This window comes from Myxocyprinus asiaticus, chromosome 12 (genome assembly GCF_019703515.2).
Source record: "Myxocyprinus asiaticus isolate MX2 ecotype Aquarium Trade chromosome 12, UBuf_Myxa_2, whole genome shotgun sequence".
Taxonomy (NCBI): Eukaryota; Metazoa; Chordata; class Actinopteri; order Cypriniformes; family Catostomidae; genus Myxocyprinus; species Myxocyprinus asiaticus.
The window spans coordinates 25,116,543-25,138,610 of record NC_059355.1 but is presented as its reverse complement, the minus strand read 5'-3'; the positions used below and the strand labels follow the sequence as shown (position 1 = coordinate 25,138,610).

Here is a 22,068-nt window from a genome sequence, read left to right as displayed (position 1 = left end):
ATTTTAAAATGAGGTTTACACTCCAGCTCTGCATAGATTGTCATTATTAATCACGAAGTTTCTCTTTTCTTCCCATGTTTCTGCCTTCACCAGCCCCTAACTTATTCATTGTTCATTGACCTTATATTGCTTGTTCTATATGTGAAACATTGAATTTATTTATTTATTTTTTGTTAAAAGATATAATTATTGAAGAGATTTATATATATCCTTGAAACAACCACACCGTCTTTTTCCAGAGCAGCCTGTATTTCTCCTGAGGTTACCTGTGGGTTTTTCTTTGTATCCTGAACAATTCTTCTGGCAGTTGTGGCTGAAATCTTTCTTGGTCTACCTGACCTTGGCTTGGTATCAAGAGATCCTCAAATTTTCCACTTATTAATAAGTAATTGAACAGTACTGACTGGCATTTTCAAGGCTTTGCATATATTTTTATATCCTTTTCCATCTTTATAAAGTTCCATTACCTTGTTACGCAGGTCTTTTGACAGTTCTTTTCTGCTCCCCATGGCTCAGTATATCCACGTGAGAGCTAACAAACTCATTGACTATTTACACACAGACACTAATTGCAATTTAAAAAGCCACAGGTGTGGGAAATTAACCTTTAATTGCCATTTAAACCTGTGTGTCTCCTTGTGTGTCTGTAACAAGGCCAAACATTCAAGGGTATGTAAACTTTTGATCAGGGCCATTTGGGTGATTTCTGTTACCATTATGATTTAAAAAGGAGCCAAACAACTATGTGAAAATAAATGGCTTCATATGATCACTATCCTTAAATAAAAGACAGTTTTTTTGCATGATCAGTCATATTTTCAAAATCAATGCCAAAATTTCACAATTTCTGCCAGGGTATGCAAACTTTTGAGCACAACTGTATATATATATATATATATATATATATATATATATATTGTGGTGGAATGACCCACCCCTCCCTCTCATCATCGATGTCCGTCATCCAGGCTCACGACGGGAGTGTTTGGCTTCGTCAAATCTCTCACAGGGGTGCAGCTTTTCTGTATCAGAGGCACTGAGGTTTTATTACGCAAGTCTTATTTCTAAATATATAATCTATAAGCCTCATTTTTAATCTTCATTTGTTTTTAACAATCCACACACCAAGTAGATTTTAATGCATGCACCAGTCATGTTGTTCAGTTATTCTGGTTTAGTCAGGAGTCAGTACATGGGAATAAAGAATGTTTATTGCAATGGAATTTCCTTAAACACAACTCAAAATAGCAGAACAGTGATCTATAAGCCTAAACAGCACAATACAAAGGTTTTAAAATGACAAATCTCACATTAAAGTCAAACAAAAATGATCAAACTGTCACTTCCTGTATATGCGCTCTGCCCGAGCAGATTCACAATTCCATGTCATGTGCATGGAGTTAAACTGCTGTGTTTAAATAGCCTCTTTGGGGTGCCTTGATTTTTAAATGGTTTAAAATCAAATTACATTGAACTTGTCTAATTATTGTCCTTAAGTCTGCACACCGGAGCAAAAAGGGGAAAAAACACTGTCATATAGTTTATCAAGCATTGAAACTTTGCTTTGTTAAAAACAACCTGGAATCATGAAACCCAATGCAGGTGTTTCGAGATGCATTTAAAAAAAATAATGTTATTTTTAACTTTACTCGTGATTCCACAGTGGCGTTTTATTGCAACGTAAAAAAATGTAAATAAAATTCCGATAATAAAGCCATAATATTTAGAGAATAATGTAAAAATGACGAGAATTAAGTTGAAGCTTTATGAGATTAAAGTCATAATAGTTTGAGAATAAAATCGTAGCATTATGATATAAACATTTTGTATGAGAATAAAGTAAAAATTATTATAATAAAGTTGTAGCATTTTGAGATTATATTAATAAAATTTTGAGAATAAAGTTAAAAATTATTAGAATAAAGTCGTAGCATTGTGAGAATTAAGTAATATATTAGAGGGGAAAAAATCTCAATATTAGGCTAAACAGAGCGTCATTATCACAATGATAGAACGGACACCGAGTCAGCAGCTTCATTAATGCAAGAGATGGATGTCTAGGATGTAGTTAAATCATAGGCCTACTTTAGTTTAGGATTTAGCAATAAAGAAATCCTTGGTCTTTTGGCTCATCAGCACAGTTATTAGTATCCAGACACTGCAGCGGTTATGTAGGAAATGTAATTTATTCAGGAGAAAGAACCAGACAGATTTGCACCGTCCCGCTCGGCGTTGTTAATGGGTTTTCCTCTCATTATACTCACAATACTGTGAGGGGATGCTACCACATACAATATCTTGATATGGACCTATATAATTCACAGCAGTTCCAATTATTTTTTGTTTCACTTGAGTGCAAGCCTATATCTCGCACCTCCCTTGACAGGCACCCATATGTTGAAAACTCATGTACTAATGCACACCTCATTTATGAACAGAGTGTTCGCAAAAACTTGACAACAAAGTTGCATAGCCAGTGTTATCTCTCTGGTTAGTAGTGTTGTATGTTAAGACCCAGATGCTCCCCTTTGCTGTTGTCCACCACATTACATTCGTTCTGATTTATTCTCAAAATATTATGACTTTAATCTCATACTGTTTCAAATTTCTTCTCGTATGATAAATGACAATTTCAAATTTTAATTGTTAAATTACATTGATTTTATTGTAAGCGTTAGTTTCTGCACAATGAACAAATGAGCCGACAAGTTGTAGTTTGTCGCTTTGATCCGCAATTTAAATTAAAAACGCGTTTGATCCATTTATTGTGCACCTGATTTTTTCTCATATAAAACTGAACAGGTGTCAGTGTTGTGTGCTTAATATAGGCCCTAACTGTTATTGGACATGTAGGGTGTTAATCTTTTAAGTCATGTAAGGAAGGATTTTTATATTATAATATGTCCTGTGGGCTAAGCCCCGAATGTCACTGAAGTCTAGCAACACCCCTGGTGTGCACACACTGGCATCCTCACAAGCCCAGGATCAGAGCAGGGAGGGCCCGGCACGAATTAGATGCATCTCCGGACCCATTCCTCGGACACCCCGGGCGAGTTAGATGTGTCACCGGGGAGGACTTCCCTCTCATCTGCCGTGGGCCTGGGAAGACAGGCCGCCAAGGATGCTGCCGCCACCCATGGACTCAGGAGGGGAGCACTTGGGCTGTTGGACCCCGTTCACGCCTGGGCCATTCCATGAACACTCCCCTTCCTGCACGGAGCCCAGTTTCACCGTGAGAATGCCAGATTACCCTTTCATTTGGACACATTTCCCCATATTTTCCCTTTATGAACATTTTATGTTTATTATTATTTTTAATAAATGCATTTCCTCGCCTCTCCCACTGTGTCTGTCTCTTGCTCACCTTGCCACTATACATATATATATGTATATATATATAATGGACAGATTTTGCTCTTATGGAAAGAAATTGGTACTTTTAGGCTATGTTCATACTGCCACTAATAATAAGATTTTTTGCATATCCAGATTGTATCCAGATGAGTTTTGATAGTCTGGACAGCAAAAAACCACATGAAATCAGATTTTTCCGAATCTGATTCAAACCACATCGGGAGGTGGTTTCAAATGCGATTTAAATCTGATTTTTTCAGATGCGTCTCAGTCCTGATGCTCTGGCTGCTCAAATCAGATTTCAAATGGTCTTTTGCATCACTCTTAATGCAACACACAATGATGACGTCAAAAATCAGGGACTGCAGCACGGAACATCACAATATTTACCAGTCTCCTCCGTCGCGGAGTTCTGCACCGCGACTGGACAAGGCGCTTATTTGGAGAGCGAGATGATGCACCTCCATTTTTCCCGCATCTGTTTTGAAAGCATAGTCATGTGGGTACGCCTACGTCATTACCAAAGCAACCCATGCAGATAGGTTGGTTATGTCTGAACGTGCAAATCTGATTAAATCACTTGCAATTAATAGTGCGGACAGTCTGCCTGAAAAGATCTGATTTGAGAAAAAATCAGATTTGCCTGCAGTCTGAACATAGCCTTATTCACCAAAGTGGCATTCAACTGATCACAATGTATAGTCAGAACATTAATAACGTGGAAAATTACGATTACAATTTGAATTATTTTTTTTCAGAACTTCTTAAACTACTTCAAAGAGTTCTCATCAAAAAATCCTCCACGTGCAGCAATGACAGCTTTGCAGATCCTTGGTATTCTAGCTGTCAGTTTGTCCAGATACTGAGGTGACATTTCACCCCACGCTTCCTGTAGCACTTGCAATAGATGTGGCTGTCTTGTCGGGCACTTCTCACACACCTTACAGTCTATCTGATCCCACACAAGCTCAATGGGGTTAAAATCCATAACACTCGTTTCCAATTATCTGTGTTCCAATGTCTGTTTCTTTGCCCACTCTAACCTTTTCTTTTTGTTTTTCTGTTTCAAAAGTGGCTTTTTCTTCACAATTCTTCCGATAAGGCCTGCACCCGAGTCTTCTCTTTACTGTTGTATATGAAACTGGTGATGAGTGGGTAGAATTCAATGAAGCTGTCAGCTGAAGATATGTGAGGGATCTATTTCTCAAACTAGAGTCTCTGATGTACTTATCCTCTTGTTTAGTTGTACATCTGGCCTTTCACATCTCTTTCTGTCCTTGTTAGATCCACAAGGGTTCAGGGCAGAGTGGAGGGTCCCACTCCAGCCCAACGCTCGCAACCGCCCAGGCAAGCATCCGCGTCGGCCTCAGACTTGGTGACAGCACCCGAAGGTGGGAGCCCAGCCGAGTCCTCAGCATCAGACTGGACCAGCCCGCTCTCCGATGCTGCGATCGAGAGCTCATCCTCTTCACGAGCCCCGAATGAGACCGTGAACTTGCCCTGAGGCGAGCCGCTGGTCTCATCCCAGAACTCGACCGGGGCAAACGAGCATACTGGGGAATGGGAGGTGTGTGGTGGGTTACATGGCAGAACAGCTCCCATTGGGGTCTCCAAATCGCCCCAGCACTAACCGACGCAGCCTCATACCTGTAGGTAGAAGGACAGGGGTGGGAAATGGCTGGAGTGGCTTTTCCCTTTAAGAAGGGAAAAGCCATGGTCACGCTCTTGCAGTGAGAGCATGAGCCATCGACGAACACTGTCTCAGTGTGTCTAAGCCCAGACACGTGAGGCAGCGATCGTGACCCTCAGAGAAGGGGAGGTAATGACCACAACCAGGAAATATACACAGACGGAAAGACATCTTTAAAAAGATGCTTTCCATTAGTGCCACTCTTTTAGAGAAAATTTACTCTTTTATTTGCAAGAATATATACACTTTTAGGCTGTCGAAGCGCCCAGGGGCGTTCTCTGCACTCAATCGGTGCACGAGGGGGAGAAACCGCTGTAATGTGCCATAAATCCAACAGCATGCAGAGGTGAATGGACCGACAGAGGAATTCAGCTCGCTGAAACACAACCGCTCGGCCGTTGCTTTCGTAACCTCCGTTCCCTGATGGAGGGAACGAGACGTTGTGTCCCTCTTGCCACAACACTGAAGTACCCGCTGAAATGGCCGGGACCTTGTCTCGGCGCCTCAGCACAAAACCTGAATGAATGGTTGCGAGCCAGCTCCTTTTATACCCATATGTCCAGGGGAGTGGCATGCAATTTCCACTCGCCAATTCCCATTGTCCTTTTCTCAAAGAAAAGTCGAGTGAGTGACAGATAGGGAACTATAATTCTGACAAAACTGCCATAAACTTGAAAATTTCCCACTCATTATTTGCACATGCAAATGAGCTTGCAATGCGACGCAAAGGTTTGTCAGACATTTGCACCTCTTCACCTGCAGCAAATCTTTGGCGACAATGAAGAGTTTGCCACAAAGCTCATGTGTATGTGGAAATGAGTGGTGAATTTGCAGCAAATTTGCGGCAAGATTGTACAAGTTTGCAGCAAGTTTGCCAGAACTCGTAATTTTTGTAAAGGGAGTATGATTGGCGATCAAGCCAGCCAATCAAAAAGTACCACCTCAACTCTTACTGTCTGAGATTCTTACATATTGTAATGCTGTGACCAGGGTTGGGTGGATTACTTTAGGAAAGTATTCTGGGCTGAATATAAAATACTCTTTCTAAAATGTATTCAGTAAAGTATTACTGAAATACAACAAATAAAAAGTAACGTATTCAGAATACTTTTAGAATACATATTTATATGGAAGAATTACATGTGATACTGTATGTCATTATTTTCTATATCTGAAGTGCTAGACCTCCACTTTTAACTAATCTAAGCAAATTAAATTAATCTGAATAGCTTGTTTCTTTGAATAAGATGTGGAGTTGGACACTAATATTTTTCTTTATGGAGACAGAAGTCAAACAGCAGGCAGTTTGTGGTCAACTACAATATTTTAATATTTTAATATTTTAATCTTCTTCTAATATATTTGGACACACAATTAGAAAAAAAAATGCAAATAAACCATATTTATTTTCGAGATGATAACTTAATGCCACATGAAGAAATTAAACAAAATAAAGAGGTAATTTGACAACAATGTAGTATTCATAATTTTAACTAGACTTGCTTGCATTTTCCCATATAAGGCCTATTTATTAATTTTATTTTCTATCTCTTTTTTATTACCAACACTTTTATTCTGGGGTACTTTTGATTCTTTTACTTTTAATCTTATATTTTTTGTGAATCACTTCATATGAGATGTTTTTAAAAAGTGAGATAAATATTATGTCTGTACATTACAATATGTGTCACACTGAACTAGCCAAATTTTACAGTAGTTCTTTACACAAGGTTTTTCTTCTTTGCAGTACTTTACCTGTTATACTTTACCAATATTTTACCTGTTCATATTATTGTCATTAATAACTGCTATTTCTCAACAGTTCATTCTTCATTCTGCAAGTTTCTGATGTGGACATGACTCACCAAATGATATCGAGAGATGTCCATCTTTCCTTTCCATCTTTAAATGGATTAACACAGCAACAATCGCAGGAAACAATGTATAATGTGCGCAAATGTTATATTTGTGGAAAAAACATTGTCGATTGTATTGATACTGTTGCGCAGCTGACAGCGCGCTTATTGTTAAGACAACAGTGTGCCGTGGGGTTACCAGATATTTAATCTGGCCATCATTATACATGAATAAGATGTATTTTCATTCTTTAGTGCCTGACATCAAACCATTTGGTGACCGCGGTACATTTATAAAGTGTCCCAAAAACACAACCTACAATTCTTAGATTTTAACCCACAATTGTGTTTTCAAATGAGCCCAATTTGGAATGAAACCCTGGCAACACTGCAGTAACACGCTGCTGCTGATCTGTGGAAGTAAGAGCGAGAGTGTGCAGCTCGCATCTGCGCTGTTCAGAAAAACTTGTCAGAAAAATAATAAAGTTTCTCACTTGATTGACAAGAATGTTTTTCTTTCTATCTTATTTTGTGGTAATTATGAGAGAGGTATTCTAAAAGTATTCTAACCAAATTTTATAAAGTAACTATTCTGAATACAGGTGCTTGAAAACGTAACGGGGGCTGAATACAGTTACTTTTTTTTTTTTGCATTCTGAATACATAACGCCATTACATGTATTCCGTTACAGCCTTGACTGTAACCCTGTTGAGCAAGTGAGCAGTAGAACAATTAGTGCACGCAGAGTGGCTATGAGGAAAGAACGAGTGATTTCTTGCAAGTGCAAAAAACAATGGAGTTACATAAATTTCAGAATTCTGAGCAAATTCACTTTTTTTGCTTAAAAGGAATTCATCTTAGCAAAAAGACGCACAGTTTACAATGTCCACATGCATGCAAAAAAACTTTTTGTGCACTAAAAATATAATCTTAAACGCTCTAAATATCATTGTGATATCATTGCACAGAATTGTGGCACAAATATAACTCCATACTGAGATGCCTGAAGATCCAAATGGTTTACCTCAAACAGAATCCATGATGGCAGGTTTGTACCAGGATTTTGTTTGAAAAGTCTGACTACAGAGGGTTTATTTTAAGCCCTTCAGAAACTGAGCCAGCCAGAGAACAATTGTTATGCACCCATTCACCTTCATTGCCATGACAGGAAGACGACTCAATATCCTCCAAAGAAAAATGTAGTGCCTGTAAAGACAGCAGACATTCATTAGGGATCGGGATCCGGCAGTGCATCAGGTTTGCTTTTAAAAGCTTTAGCTGGTAATGTTTGCATAATTAACTCGCAATCAGGAAACTCACAGTACTCGCAGTCTTCTGTGATTATCTTTACTACCCTGTCATGCATGAACCAGAGCCACTGACACAGAGCTATTCTTCCACAAGAAAAGTAAATGCATTTTTATATAAACAAATAATATTGGACTCTAATTTTAGCAACAGAGCACCTGATAATGAAATTAACTGTGGCATTTACATAAATAGATTATGCACCTTTGTTGTTTCCTTTTAATCTAGTGATAAAACGCCTTAGAAATTATTCACTTTTGGACTTTAGTCCCATCGCCTCATTCCCTTTAAATGATTGCATTATTTTTATGTGTGAGGGTGACGTTGAGCAGGATTTAAAGAACTACTGTATGTAATCCTCTTTCCGCAAAAGGAATTAATGGAATGAGAAAGACATTTCTTCATCCTTGCCCATTAATGGTCCTCTCAACACTACAATAAAGTTTGAAGACACACCTCTTCACACTCACCATACAGTGGGGACCAAAATTCTGAGACAGCTAGTGACAATGCAGATATTTTACATATTTCTAATTTTTATACATGATTATTACAAATATAAGTTGAATGAATATAAATTAATTTAAGAGACGATTTGATTGGACAAAAAATCTCTGTAGTGCAATCTGAGTCATCAATATTTTTGGTCAGTTTTCCCAGAAGAGAAAGACTGCAAATTTAACATGAGTGAATCTGCTAAAAGTGATCTTTGTTTAGGAGTACACTAGCATATAGACAACCAAAGCTAACACACATAGAATAAAAGCCAAATAAACAACACATATAATATATATAATATTTATAAAAAGATCATACAGATTACAAATTACAGTATACCATAAGTATAACACTATGAGTGAAGAGCTGAACTAAAAATGTATCATGTATTAAATATTATTTGGTACAGTATGTCCCCCTTTTGCTTTAATGACAGCATGCACTTGAGCTGGCATGGTCTGAACAAGTTTCTGCAAAATCTATTGACCCATGTTATCCCAGCGTGATTCGAGAAATCTGACCTTTTGTACAAAGTAGTTAACATGGTCAAAGTCACAAATTTGTTTTTATTTTTATTAAATATTTATTTTTCGTTTGACTTCATAACATCCTATAACTTTCTGTTTATTTCCATGCTTAAATTAAATGTTGAATCCTAAATTTTCAATATGATTTTAGACTTTTGGACTTTGGATTTATTATGGATAGCCAGTGACTCCCAAAATTGTGAGATTCTTGTCAAAATTGTCTGTGCATCTCCAATTATTCAGTACATCATTATCATCATAAACTATTGCATTGTAGAACCTGTAATAGACAGGTTGAACACACTGAACTCACTAAAGGGCAAACATGATGAGATTAAAATAAAAAAAATGAGATTAGGACCCTTCACTCTACTGCAAACAACTCTCAGCTGAACCATTCAATCTCCACTACCAGGCTCTAATGAAGTGTTTTACCTCTATAGTATAAGGGCACCACGCACACTAACAAACACACACTACAGTGACAAGAGATGTGAAATTTATGACTTCAGAGGGGGTAGTGATTGCCTTGAGAGAGAAGATGGGAGTCATATGTCTGCCATTTGAGGCCAGCGGGCCAGGAAAGGCTGGCATGACGTTTCAATGTTTAAATTAGATTCCATTCAAACACGACAGCTGCCTGACTGGAAACTGAAAGACTCAGGAAAGTCCAACCCCTGAAACTTGCCCAATGAGATCAGATTAGCATGAAACTTTCCATCTGACACTAGCAGTGGTCTGCTAAAGCAAAGTGGCCACAATATGAAAAGACTACATAAAGAACAACAGCCTGTGATGACAGTGCTGACAGACTGTATCAGTTTGGAATAGAACATCCAATATTGCTTAAGCATAGATTCTGATGATACCTAAATGTCAGATTTATGAAGAAAGCAACAACATGGAATTGAAATGATATTTGAGCAACCTTAAAAAAAAAAAATAAAAAAAAAAAATGTAAAGGTCAAATGTATTTTTTTTTTTTTTTTTTTTGGATGTTAAAATAGCCTACTTTCTTTTATCAGGGTTTTTCTTGCTTTGAAAATGTATTGGCGGCTGCTGATTTAAAGTGCCGAAAGCAAGATGAATAAGCGCTAAATATGCTTCTCATGTAGTACGTGGATGTGCGCAAGGTGATTGAAGACTGGTATAGCGTGCGTGATCCACTGAGAATCTCTCATGCAAGTGATGCCCTCTTCTCTATTCTACAAGTGTATACTGGAGCAAGCAGGTGCAAGCACATCAACCAGGCTTCCCTCAATATGCGAACTCCGGTAACAGAATAGCACAAAGCAGATCACATGTGCGATTAAACTGGGCTGCTTCCCTCAATAAAAGTTGATTTGAGTTCATTTATGTCATTAAAACTTACGTTGACTGTTCAGCTGGTTCCCGCCCACTCCTTGCACACCTTACCCCGTTACACTCATGAATATTATAACTAGGCCTATAAGGTGTTAACTTAGTTTGATTTCCCATACCACCTTGATGTAGGACTTTAAGTGCACCAGGCAGGGAAACATTCCAAAGGACACACAAAGCAATAAGCAGAACCTTCTGGAGGAATAACCTTAGAGACTTTCCAGGCCATAAAACTGTGAATCTATACATTTGGTGCTGAAAAGTCTGAGGCGCCCTCTCCCAGGTCCATCCTGCATCACATCACTAAACAAAAGAACTGTCAGAAAGATTGCACTCCCCTCTGGGAGTCTCCTTTTGGGAGACTGAAGCTCCTTTTAGGTTGTTGATTTGAGATAATTAACGAATGCCAAATGGTTGGTCAGGACACTAACCATTCTGCTAAAACAGCAAAACTGCATGATTTAAAACAAAAGGGCCATTGGTCAAGGAGGCCCTGCACCCCACAGGACAGTGACATAGGGCAGACTCAGTATGACCCTCTGAAATTTTCCACGCAGACAATGAATTTTTGACTCTCTATGCATCTCAACCCAAGATGCCCAAGCTCTCTGTTGGACCAAATGTACAATATAATTTTATACACCAGGCTTAGCCTGACTATATCTTTTACAATAACAGATAATCAAGCATCACCATGCTCTAAGTTAATGGAGTAACCATTATAACTTTTAATCTGGTATCCTATTAGGAAGCTCTCAGTCTAGGAACAAAGGAGGGAGGTCCCCCCTCCTTCTTTTTTCTCAGTTGCCTCAGAATCTGAGGCCGTCAACCTGCGCATCTTATCACGTGGCTTGTTGAGTGCATTACCGCGGAGATATAGCGCGTGTGGAGGCTTCACCCCATCCACCCCGGCATCCACGCATAACTCACCATGCGCCCCACCGAGAGCGAACCACATTATAGACCACGAGGAGGTTACCCCATGTGACTCTACCCTCCTTAGCAACCAGGCCAATTTGGTTGCTTAGGACACCTGGCTGGAGTCACTGCACACCCTGGGATTCAAACTCGCGGACTCCAGGGGTGGTAATCAGCGTCTTTACTCGCTGAGCTACCCAGGCCCCCGGTCCCCCCTCCTTCTTGAAGTTACACTCAAGAGAGCGAGATCTGAAACCTTGAAATTTCATGACTGGGTTTATTAATATTTTACCCTTTTAAATACATGGAACTAAAGTTGTTCTTGTCTTTCTCATATGTATATCTACTTTTGAGATCGTCAGACTACCTCATGTAATGTTATCCTTGCTTTCACCATATGATTTATTCTTATAGACTACCTCATGTAATGTTATCCTTGCTTTCACCATATGATTTATTCTTATTACTCTTTTAATCACTTATCATGCATGTTATTACCATTGCAATTATTATTATTACCCTCATGTTTGGTACCTATGAGGTCCATAGTTAATTTCCAGAATGATGCTGCGAAGTATATTTGGATTATTTGCAGTTATATATTTTCCTATGAAATTCATGATTAAAATGTTTACTTTTTGAGCAGGAAACAGAAATCTTCACACACAATTGGCCATAAATTAATTATCTTGAGGGGAGGACAGAAATGACCATGTGGCCCAGCAAAAGACACTTCTAATTGGCTCAAGACACCTTTGGGGTGCGGCCAACCTCATCTCAACAAAATCTCCCCACCAAGGAAGAACTTATTTCTCTCTTCAGCGTGCTATTGCATCCTCGCTTCTTCTCTTCCCTTGTGGCTCTTAGCCCTTCCTCGGCTGGCTTCACGTCGGCACCCCTCTGCCAGGTTCCGCACAATGTAGAGTCCAGGAAAGCTGGGAATGAAAAGTTCAGAGGAAGCCCTTCTCTTCCCTGCGCTACGACTCACCAACATGAGGGGGAGTCACGAGTCTCCCTGGCGGGAGGCCTCGCTCCAAAGCCCCGCCTCATCATTCCAATCCATGATCTGAACAGAAGTCCAAAACACTGATGGAGAAACAGAACTCTACAAAGAGCCAAAAAACCAAAGCAATGCAAGGAAACAAAAGTACATCTTCAACTTTCGCTGAAAGTGCTGGGGTATCTTTAATATAATTTGAGTAGCCCGATTGAAAATCGAAGTATTTATTCTAAATGGAAGTTGATGGTTCTCAAGGCATTGTCTATAGACTCCATAAAGTTCAATTTCTCTGTACAGTTAATTTCATTCACCTTCTGTTACAATTTACTCACCAACCTGTTTGTCATGTTTGTCATGTGTTTAGATTAGCAATAAAGTCTTGTTTGTATTCAAAGTTGATTTGAATGTGGTATATTTTGATAAACAATCTCGTCACTTGATTTTTTAAAAGATCTGTGCTCCGAAGCTCAAACCATATCTAAACATATTTGTGATATTATTTTCAATAGCCATGAGAATAGTATTACTCTAAAGAGTTCACAGCTACGTCATATCAACTCAGCGTGGCCGAGTGATTAGACGTATACCGTAATCCTTTCAATGAGTGAATTAATCATAATTCCCTTAAGCTAATTCCTTAAATAATAACTGTGATCGGATACAACAAGCTTGTTGTATTACATTTTAAATGGTGGAGAATCTTTATTCAGGTTTCTAATCTGATTATTTGTCATTTATCCTTTTTATAATGGTGGTCGAACGCGGCTAGTTCCATTATACAATTTCCAACGTATTATTGTTGGAGATATGCAAAGTCGCTAATTTTCCTACATAATGGCATAGACATGTTTAAATTAAGACCGTTTAATTAAATTCCTAACACATAAATTTCCTTACATATTATTGGTGAAGGTACGTGGGCACTTTAATCCATACATGTACATTTATACTACCATAATTTCCCTACACTGAAGTACAAAAAATCTTCTGAATTCCGAAGTTTCTAGATGCTAAAATTATCAAAAATAAAAAATATTCATTACAAACATGAAATGGAACAACATATCTTAAATACTGATTGCAATTATGAAAAAAAAGAAAAAAAAAGAATACCTGCATTGTGATGAACTTGTACGTTAGCCCCTAAGAAAGCCATTCTTAGGTTGATTTCCCTGAAAAGTGTAAACACTAGTTTTAAGGACCTTTCAAATCATTACTCTGTTTGCTTGAGCATCCTGACCAACCTGGTATAGCAACATTGGCTAGACTAATGCCGTAAGTGCATCAGCTTGACTGACCAATGGCAAAAAGAGGGAAATAATATTCAGGAAACCATTACTTTGCAATTCCGTTTGATGATGCAAGACACAAATAATTTTTAGGCTAACATAAAAAATATACAATAAAAATGTGATAGCATGTAGAAAGTAGACTAAAAGTTGATTTATGTGCATTACCCTAATGCCATCAGTATTGGTTTCTATGTAACCCCTGGGTAAATGCAAATGTTTTTTTTTTTTTTTTTTTTTTTTTTTTACTGTTATTAACTGTTTATTTTAAACTATTCATTTGTATAAATGCATAATTCTAATTAAATTTTTCCCCCAAAAGAAAAGCATAGTTTGTTGAAGTTATCTTATTTTGAAACCATTCTTGGTAACGTTATAAATATATACATTTTTGAGTATGTAATTAAAAAATAGATATAAATTTCATGTATGTGTCATACAAATTATTTTTAACTTACATTTTAATTTACTAGCAATCGATTACTCTTTTTTTGTGGGTAAGTGTCCTCGACTACAAAATTACTTAAATGTCCATCTCTAATAGGTTTTATTTTTTTTAAATGCAGCTTCCTTATTATCACTTGTCATTTCAGTCATATACAGTACATTTACGCATTTCAGTAACCATTTGATGCATATTTGTACATTTTTTAACCAGAGAATATCATATATTTGTAAAATAAATTCCATTTTCATCAGCAAGTTGAGTAACACATATTACGGTGTCAAAAGTGAAATGTAGTGGATTTTTGAATGAGTAGGCAGATTGCCATCTCAGCACATGTAACATATATTTTCCTATCATAGTGGGATTTAGGCTATAGCCTACATACCCAAATATAATAACTATATATGTTCATTATATGTTCATTGACAAATTATCAGCTTTCTGTATGGGAAGGCATATGAAACACTTTTTGTCTTACACTGTTAATAAGCATACGACACTTTTTTGTATGTTCATATTAACAGACTATTTAATAAATCAAGTCAAATCAAAGACTCATCAAGTTTATGCATTTTATTATATTATTTTTACATTGCTTCAAAAATAATACCTAAAATAATACAGCAAGCATATTTCGTGTCTTTTATCTGTTTGTCTATTGTTTTTTATAGTCACCTTATTTTCGAATCAGTCATCTACTCTGTAATGGTGGCATGATGGCATGGAGCTATAACTTTAAGAGCAAGTGCTCACTAAAAACCATCTCACTCACACACCATTACATGCTTACATTACATACAGTTCATTTCAAGTTCATTTTGATTTGGACATGACCAAAAGTGGTGTTGTCCAAGTCGGTTAGTTGTTTACTTTGTTAATAGTATCGCCACTATAACTAGCTCATTTCATTCATAGTGATTTGTGGAGACCCGCTGCAGGCATAATCGCATTGATTGATTGACACCATATTGAACGAATTAGTTTAAAGTAGAGGTGTCTCCTTTCACGTGACTTTTCATCAATACTCTGCACATTCACGCCATGCCAGGGCTCAATAAGATCAAAATGCACTTAAGGGAGGCGTAAGAGACACTGCCTCCATCTGAAACTGTATCAGCTGGTGACGCTGTTTGACAGAGTTACTTTAGAAATATAACTGCTATACACATTATTTGAGCTCACGTTTTGTAATATTTTATTTGTTTTATTTACAGTATGTACAGTCCATTTATTTTCCCTCACCCAAATTTTTTTGGCACTGCCTCCCTTGCCTCCGCGGAAAAAAATGCCACTAGGTGTCAAAATAAGAGTTCTCCAAGAAAATGTAAGAATTAACCTGGTGTTCGCCATGTTTCATATTCTCTCTGACAACAAAGCACTTGAACATAACATACTCTCAGTTACAACATTAGAAGTGCAAAGTAGGATCATTCCCACAGAACAGCATAGTGAAGGCAGCATGTTCCTCAAATTATATATCTGATGTCTGATGCTGTACTGATAATACACTAGATGAGCAGTTTTAAAACAAAGGCCATAATGTCCATCACTCTACGCTCTCTCATTAAAAAGATTTGCCCAAAAGTTTACCTTCTGTGTTTAAAGAGACTGAGAGTCTTAGTTCTTATGGGAGAGGACAGGATTGCTACTCCCACTGAAGGTGAATTTTTTGACTTTGCATCACTTTAATCTGGCAGCAGAGGTGGACACCCCGGCACACATTTAATTAACATGGGCAAATGGTTCCATAAAAGGTTTCAGCAAAAAAACAAAACAAAAAACACCTAAATAGATCAACCATGCTGAGTGTGTCAGGCATGAAGGACACTGGCAAGGGCAAGGGACTTTGTTCTCAAAGGACCCAAAATTGTAATTTTTTTATTCTTCTCAAAAGCATGACAGCAAAACTATCTGACAGGTTTTTGACATGAATCAAATTATAGGATACAGCCTAGACAGGGTGGTAATTATTTGGAGGAACTTGTGCCAGGCCCCGTGGAGCGACTCTACCCCTCCTCCATATCTCTGGAGTCTGTGTGTTGTAGAAAGTGACGTCCCATACAGAGTATCAGTGCTGAATATTGCATCTTTTTTTTTCCCACCCACCGAAATCTTCCCATCTCTCTTATATTTTCTCCCAGAGCTCTTTTTTTAGCCTTTCATCCTCGCTCCTGTGATAACTCTCTAGTGTCTAGTTACGCAGTGACTCCTTGCTGTTGAACTGAGCTCGGTCTGCTAGAATAAGCCCTCCAGCCAAGGCTCTGTAAATGGCCTCCTTGTGTAATGGTGCCCTCCTTGCCCCTAGTGGAGCTTCCCATCTGTGCCAAACCTGTCTCCATCTGCAGCCCAATGGCTCTCTGACCAGAACACAGCACCTACAGTTCATTATAAAGGTAGTGGAAACATATGCAATGTTTCAGGCAGAGGATTTGTAATAAGCATTACTTCATTCACTCATTCAATTCAGATATCTCATACAATCATGATCCAGCCTATGCCTTATAAGCTCCTCACAGCTGTCTCTCATTGCTCGTAATGGCTCTTTGCTTTCACCTCCCGCCACCCCAACACCCGCCTCTCCCTCTCCTGCTACTTCTCCCCCTCTTGTCCTCCCTTTCCTCCCTCTCACCCTGTACCCGCTCCCCGGAAACGGGGAGTGTTTTCACCCAGACCAGTGCCCCACTTCCGCGGGCTGCATTATGAGCAGGCCCCCTCCCCTCTCTATTGTCCTACCCAGGTTGATGTCTCCGTCACCACGGGTGCAGCCGGGGAGCCTGGGCCGGTCTGTTGGAGTTGCGGAAAGCTGGGACACATCCAAGACCGGTGTCCGGTAATGGAGGTGGGGACGTGGATCCGGGACCCAACATGCCACTGACCTCCCCCGATCGAGCTGGGATGTACCGCATACCGGTAAGAGTTAAGGGGCATACATACCAAGCCCTGGTGGATTCGGGCTGTAATCAAACCTCGATCCACCATGGCCTGGTTCATGACAGTGCTTTGGGTGCAAAACAAAAGGTGATGGTGAGGTGTGTGCATGGGGATATTCACAAATATTCGGTAGTGACAGCTGTTATTCAAATCCGGGAGAAAAAGCATAGAGTGGAGGCCACAGTCAATTCCCGCCTCACCCATCCACTGATCCGGGGGACCAATTGGCTGGGCTTTAAAAAATTATTAAGAGCATTGTGTGTGGATGGGTCCTGCAAACCGAAATCTCTGTGTGTGATGTGTGATGCGATGGCTGGGGAGGCTGAGCCAGGGCCGTCCACGTCTGCTCAGCGTCAGGATGGCACAGGAGGTGAATCCTCTGGCATTCCCACCCTTAGGGAGTTCCCAGAGGGGGATATCCCTCTAGAGCATGATGAAACCCTTAGGCACGCCTTTGACCAAGTGACAGTAATCGATGGCCAGCAGCTCCAGCCAGATGTCGCCCTCACATATCCATATTTTTCGATTATTAGGGACCGGTTGTATCGAGTGATGCAGGACACTCAACCCATGAAAATACAACCCAGTTATTAGTCCCGATGAGCCGTCGGGAAACACTTTTCCAGGCGGCTCACCATAATCCGATGGTGGGTCACTTAGGACAAGAGAGAACACTGCACCATTTAATGGCCCACTTTTATTGGCCGGGCATTCACGGGGATGTACGCAGATGGTGTGTGGCATGCTGCGAATGTCAGTTGGTGAATCCACCGGCCACCCCGTGAGCACCATTGCGCCCATTACCTTTGTTCGAGGCCCCCTTCGAAAGAATTGGTATGGACCTCGTCAGGCCATTAGAGTGATCAGCACGTGGATATCGGTTTGTATTAGTCCTGGTGGATTATGCAATGCGATATCCGGAAGCGGTGCCATTATGCAACATCTCAGCATGCAATGTTGCAGAGGCACTCTTCAAAATTATCTCCCGGGTGGGGATTCTGAAAGAAATCTTCACCGACCAGGGCACAACTTTTATGTCCCGTACACTGCACAAACTTTATAAATTTCTGGGTATTAAATCGATTCGCACCAACGTTTATCACCCGCAAATTGACGGGCTGGTTGAACGATTTAATTGAACCCTGAAAAATATGATTCCCCGCAAGCCTCTACGGGGTTTTCCCCCTTCGAGCTCCTGTATGGATGTCGGCCCCACGGGTGCTTGATGTCATACGGGAGGCGTGGGAGGAAGGACCTTCCCAAAGCAAAAATGAAATTCAGTATGTCCTTGATCTTCGAGCAAAGCTACACACACTGGGTCAGTTGTCACAGCAAAATTTGCTCCAAGCTCAAGAGACAAAAAGCCGGCTCTATAATAGGGGTGCACAGCTACGGGAATTTGCATTGGGAGACAAAGTACTTGTATTACTCCCCACATCGAGCTCGAAATTACCAACTGGCAAGGGCCCTTTGAGGTTACACGGCGAGTCGGGGATCTCGATTATGAGGTTAAACGAATGGATAGACGCGGAACACGTCAAATTTACCACCTCAACCTCCTTAAATTATGGAGAGAGGTGGTCCTCATGTCCATGGCGATGGTAGTTCCAAAGAGGGCGGAGCTCGGGCCGGAGGTGAAGTTCAAGGCCGATCCATTCACCCCGGTCACTTATGGAGACCACCTCTCACCATCCCAGTTCGCGGGAATCGTACAGCGATTGGGCCAGCCCGGTTGTTCATGTACCTGGTCAGTCCGGTTCTGTGTAGATTACAGGAAAGTCAATGCAGTGTCTAAATTTGACGCATACCCGATGCCCCGAATTGACAAACTGCTCGAACGGTTGGGTGCGGCTCAATTTTATTCAGCACTGGATTTAACAAAGGGGTATTGGCAGATCCCCTTAACTCCATTATCCCGAGAAAAAACTGCATTTTCCACACCGTTTGGATTACACCAATTCATCACTCTTCCGTTCGGTTTGTTCGGGGCTCCTGCCACATTCCAGCGCCTCATGGATAAGATTCTCTGGCCGCACGCTGCATACGCCACTGTCTATTTAGATGACATCATCATATACAGTAACGACTGACAGAGGTAGATGCAGCATCTGAGAGCCGTCCTGAGGTCGCTGAGGTGGACGGGGAGTACAGTATCTGGGCTTCCACTTGGGTCATGGGCAGGTATGACCTCAAACTGATAAGACCGCGGCGATAGTGGCCTACCCATGTCCCAAGACCAAAAAGGAGGTGAGACAGTTTATGGGGCTGGTTGGCTACTACCAAAGGTTTGTGCCTAGTTTCTCTGATGTCACCAGCCCCTTGACCGATCTCACTAAAAAGGGGGCACCAGATCCGGTCCAGTGGACAGAGGCGTGCCAACAGGCCTTCACGAGAGTGAAATCTGCACTCTGTGGCAGGCCGCTTCTACATGCTCCTAACTTCTCTCTCCCCTTCATTTTGAAGACAAACGCATCAGAGAGGGGGTTGGGGGCTGTGCTCTCGCAGGAGGTGGAGGGGGTGGAGCGGCCCATGCTGTACATTAGTTGCAAGCTCTCTTTGAGGGAGAATTAAGTACAGCACGATTGAGAAAGAGTGCCTGGCCATCAAGTGGGCATTCCTAACCCTCCACTATTACCTGCTAGGGCAGGCCTTCATCCTCTGCTTGGATCATGCCCTGCTTCTGTGGCTCCACTGCATGAAGGATACCAACGTGCAGATCACTCATTGGTACCTGGCACTTCAGCTGTTTAAATTTAAGGTGGTCCACAGGCCGGGGCCGCAGATGGTTGTGGCTGATTTCCTCTCCAGGAATGGGGGCGGTTAGCAGGCCGGACGGGGCCCAGGCCTGAGTCGGGCAGTGGGGGTATGTGGAACAGGACGTGGTCGTGTGTCTGTCACTAGGGAGAGAGGAAGCGGTAAGGGCCATCACCTGATGAATGTTGATATTAAACACCTGTGTCTCGTTTCAGTGACAACGGAGACGGGCGTTAAAAGACCGCCGGAGCGACAGACCGGGAGAGAGAGACAGACCAGAGACTCTGTATGTGTTCTGAGAAACTGTTTTGTTTAAGTGCTGAAAAGTCAATACTTTGTGTGTGTGCTGAAAAGCCCCTCTGTTGTTGTGAAGCTGAAAAGCAATTGTACCAGTATTAAAAGTTTACTCACGTGGACTGTGAAACCGGCTCCCGTTTCCTTCCTACTCTAACCCCTCTACAGAATGTAAGAACTGCTTTTAACTTATGAAGAATCAAAGGTGGGCAGTAATGCACTACATTTACTCCGTTACATTTACCTGAGTAACTTTTGGAGAAAATTTAATGGTGGGTACTTCTTTCACTCTTACTCAAGTAAATTTTGAATGAAAATATTTGACTTTTACTTCGTTACAATGGGCAACGTTCCCATCATTACATTACTGGTTTTAATTTAATAAGTGTAAATAAATGTGTAATTTATTGAGAGATTTTTGAATGGGACTTTTACGACAGCTGAACTTTACAGCTGCGCTCTGTCAATCGAGTCCAGTTTATCACTGACTTTGGCAAACGCGCCAAACAAACACTTTCTTCGCTTCACACAATGAAAAAGAGTAGTTTTGTCATGCAGTGCAGTGTCTGTGTCATTGTCATTTTCAGGGTGATTCTGTAACTATTGGCTCTTATGACCTCAGTTTATATGTATACATTTTTATATCAGTGTTGCAATATATCAGTTCCTATGGTTCCTGGAGTGGTGGTGGCATAGTGGACTAAAGCACTGAACTGGTAAGCAGAAGGTTGTTGGTTCAATCCCCACAGCCACCACCATTGTGTCCTTGAGCAAGGCACTTAACTTCAGGTTGCTCCAGGGGGGTTGTCCCTGTAATAAGGGCACTGTAAGTTGCTTTGGATAAAAGCAACTGCCAAATGAGTAAATGTAAATCCATGTAAACATCTGCGTTAAGTAAGAATGTCTTATGCTTTGCAGATTGCGTGCTTGACTTCTGGAGCAAGCTGACAGTATGTCTGCACATGCACAGCATATTTCTGCATTTGACAGATGCGGCGTGTTTTTTTTATGGACAGAGAGCAAGCCCTGAAACACGTGTCCAAACACAGAGATAAGTTGCCGTTTACCCTTAGTGTATAGAACTGATGATCTAAAATTCTTTCGACACTGAAAACTACACTGAACTAAGAAACCATGCAGGACTTTTGAAATAGCAACAGTAGGCGTTAAAAAAGTATGATCGTGCTTCGTTTTATTCAGCATTACATATAATTGGGCCTGTGGGACATTGTTCACGTTTTCACTATAATAATTACTAGAAACTGGTTTCCAAAGTTCTCTTCTAATTGACAGATTTGTCCAAATCTGACATGCATCCTTAAAGTGTTAGTACAACCATAAATTAATACTCTGTCATAATTTCCTGCCATAATGTTGTTCCAAACCTGTGTGACCGTTTGTATTTTGTGGAACCCAAAAAAGATATTAGACAGAATAAGAGAATGACAGTCTCAGTCACAATTCCCTTTTAAAATATGGAGGAAAAAAACATGCAGTGACAGTAAATGGTGACTAAAACGCAAACATTATGTCTGACATCTCCTTAATTGTGTTCCATGGAAGAAAATCATATGGTTTGAAACAACATGAAGGTGATGACAATTTCCATTAATAATAATAAGAAGAAGAATAGTAAGAAAAAGAATTATTATTAGTAGTATAATTATTATTATTCTGTAATACATGTTAAATGTTTTTTATGTAATGGAATATTGGGGCATAATCATCCATTATGTTTTATGTGGAAGTAACAACTTACTCGCTACTTGAGCTTTCTTTTAACTGGATACTTTCTTACTCTTACTCAAGCAATTTTTAACATTACTACTTTTACTTCT

The 22,068-nt window shown here is 40.2% G+C and overlaps 1 protein-coding gene across 4 annotated transcripts in view; it reads right to left on the bottom strand.

Annotated features, from left to right (window-relative positions):
* The window catches only part of LOC127449324 (ras-related protein Rab-6B), a 166,669-nt gene that overhangs the window by 88,456 nt on the left and 56,145 nt on the right, over positions 1–22,068 (bottom strand). For 2 of the 4 annotated variants that reach the window (XM_051712673.1, XM_051712674.1), the window contains exon 2: positions 8,053–8,107. The exons of the other annotated variants lie outside the window; for them this stretch is intronic. The gene's annotated coding sequence lies outside the window, so the exon portion shown is untranslated. The remainder of the gene's footprint in view (positions 1–8,052; positions 8,108–22,068) is intronic. 4 annotated transcript variants of the gene reach the window in all.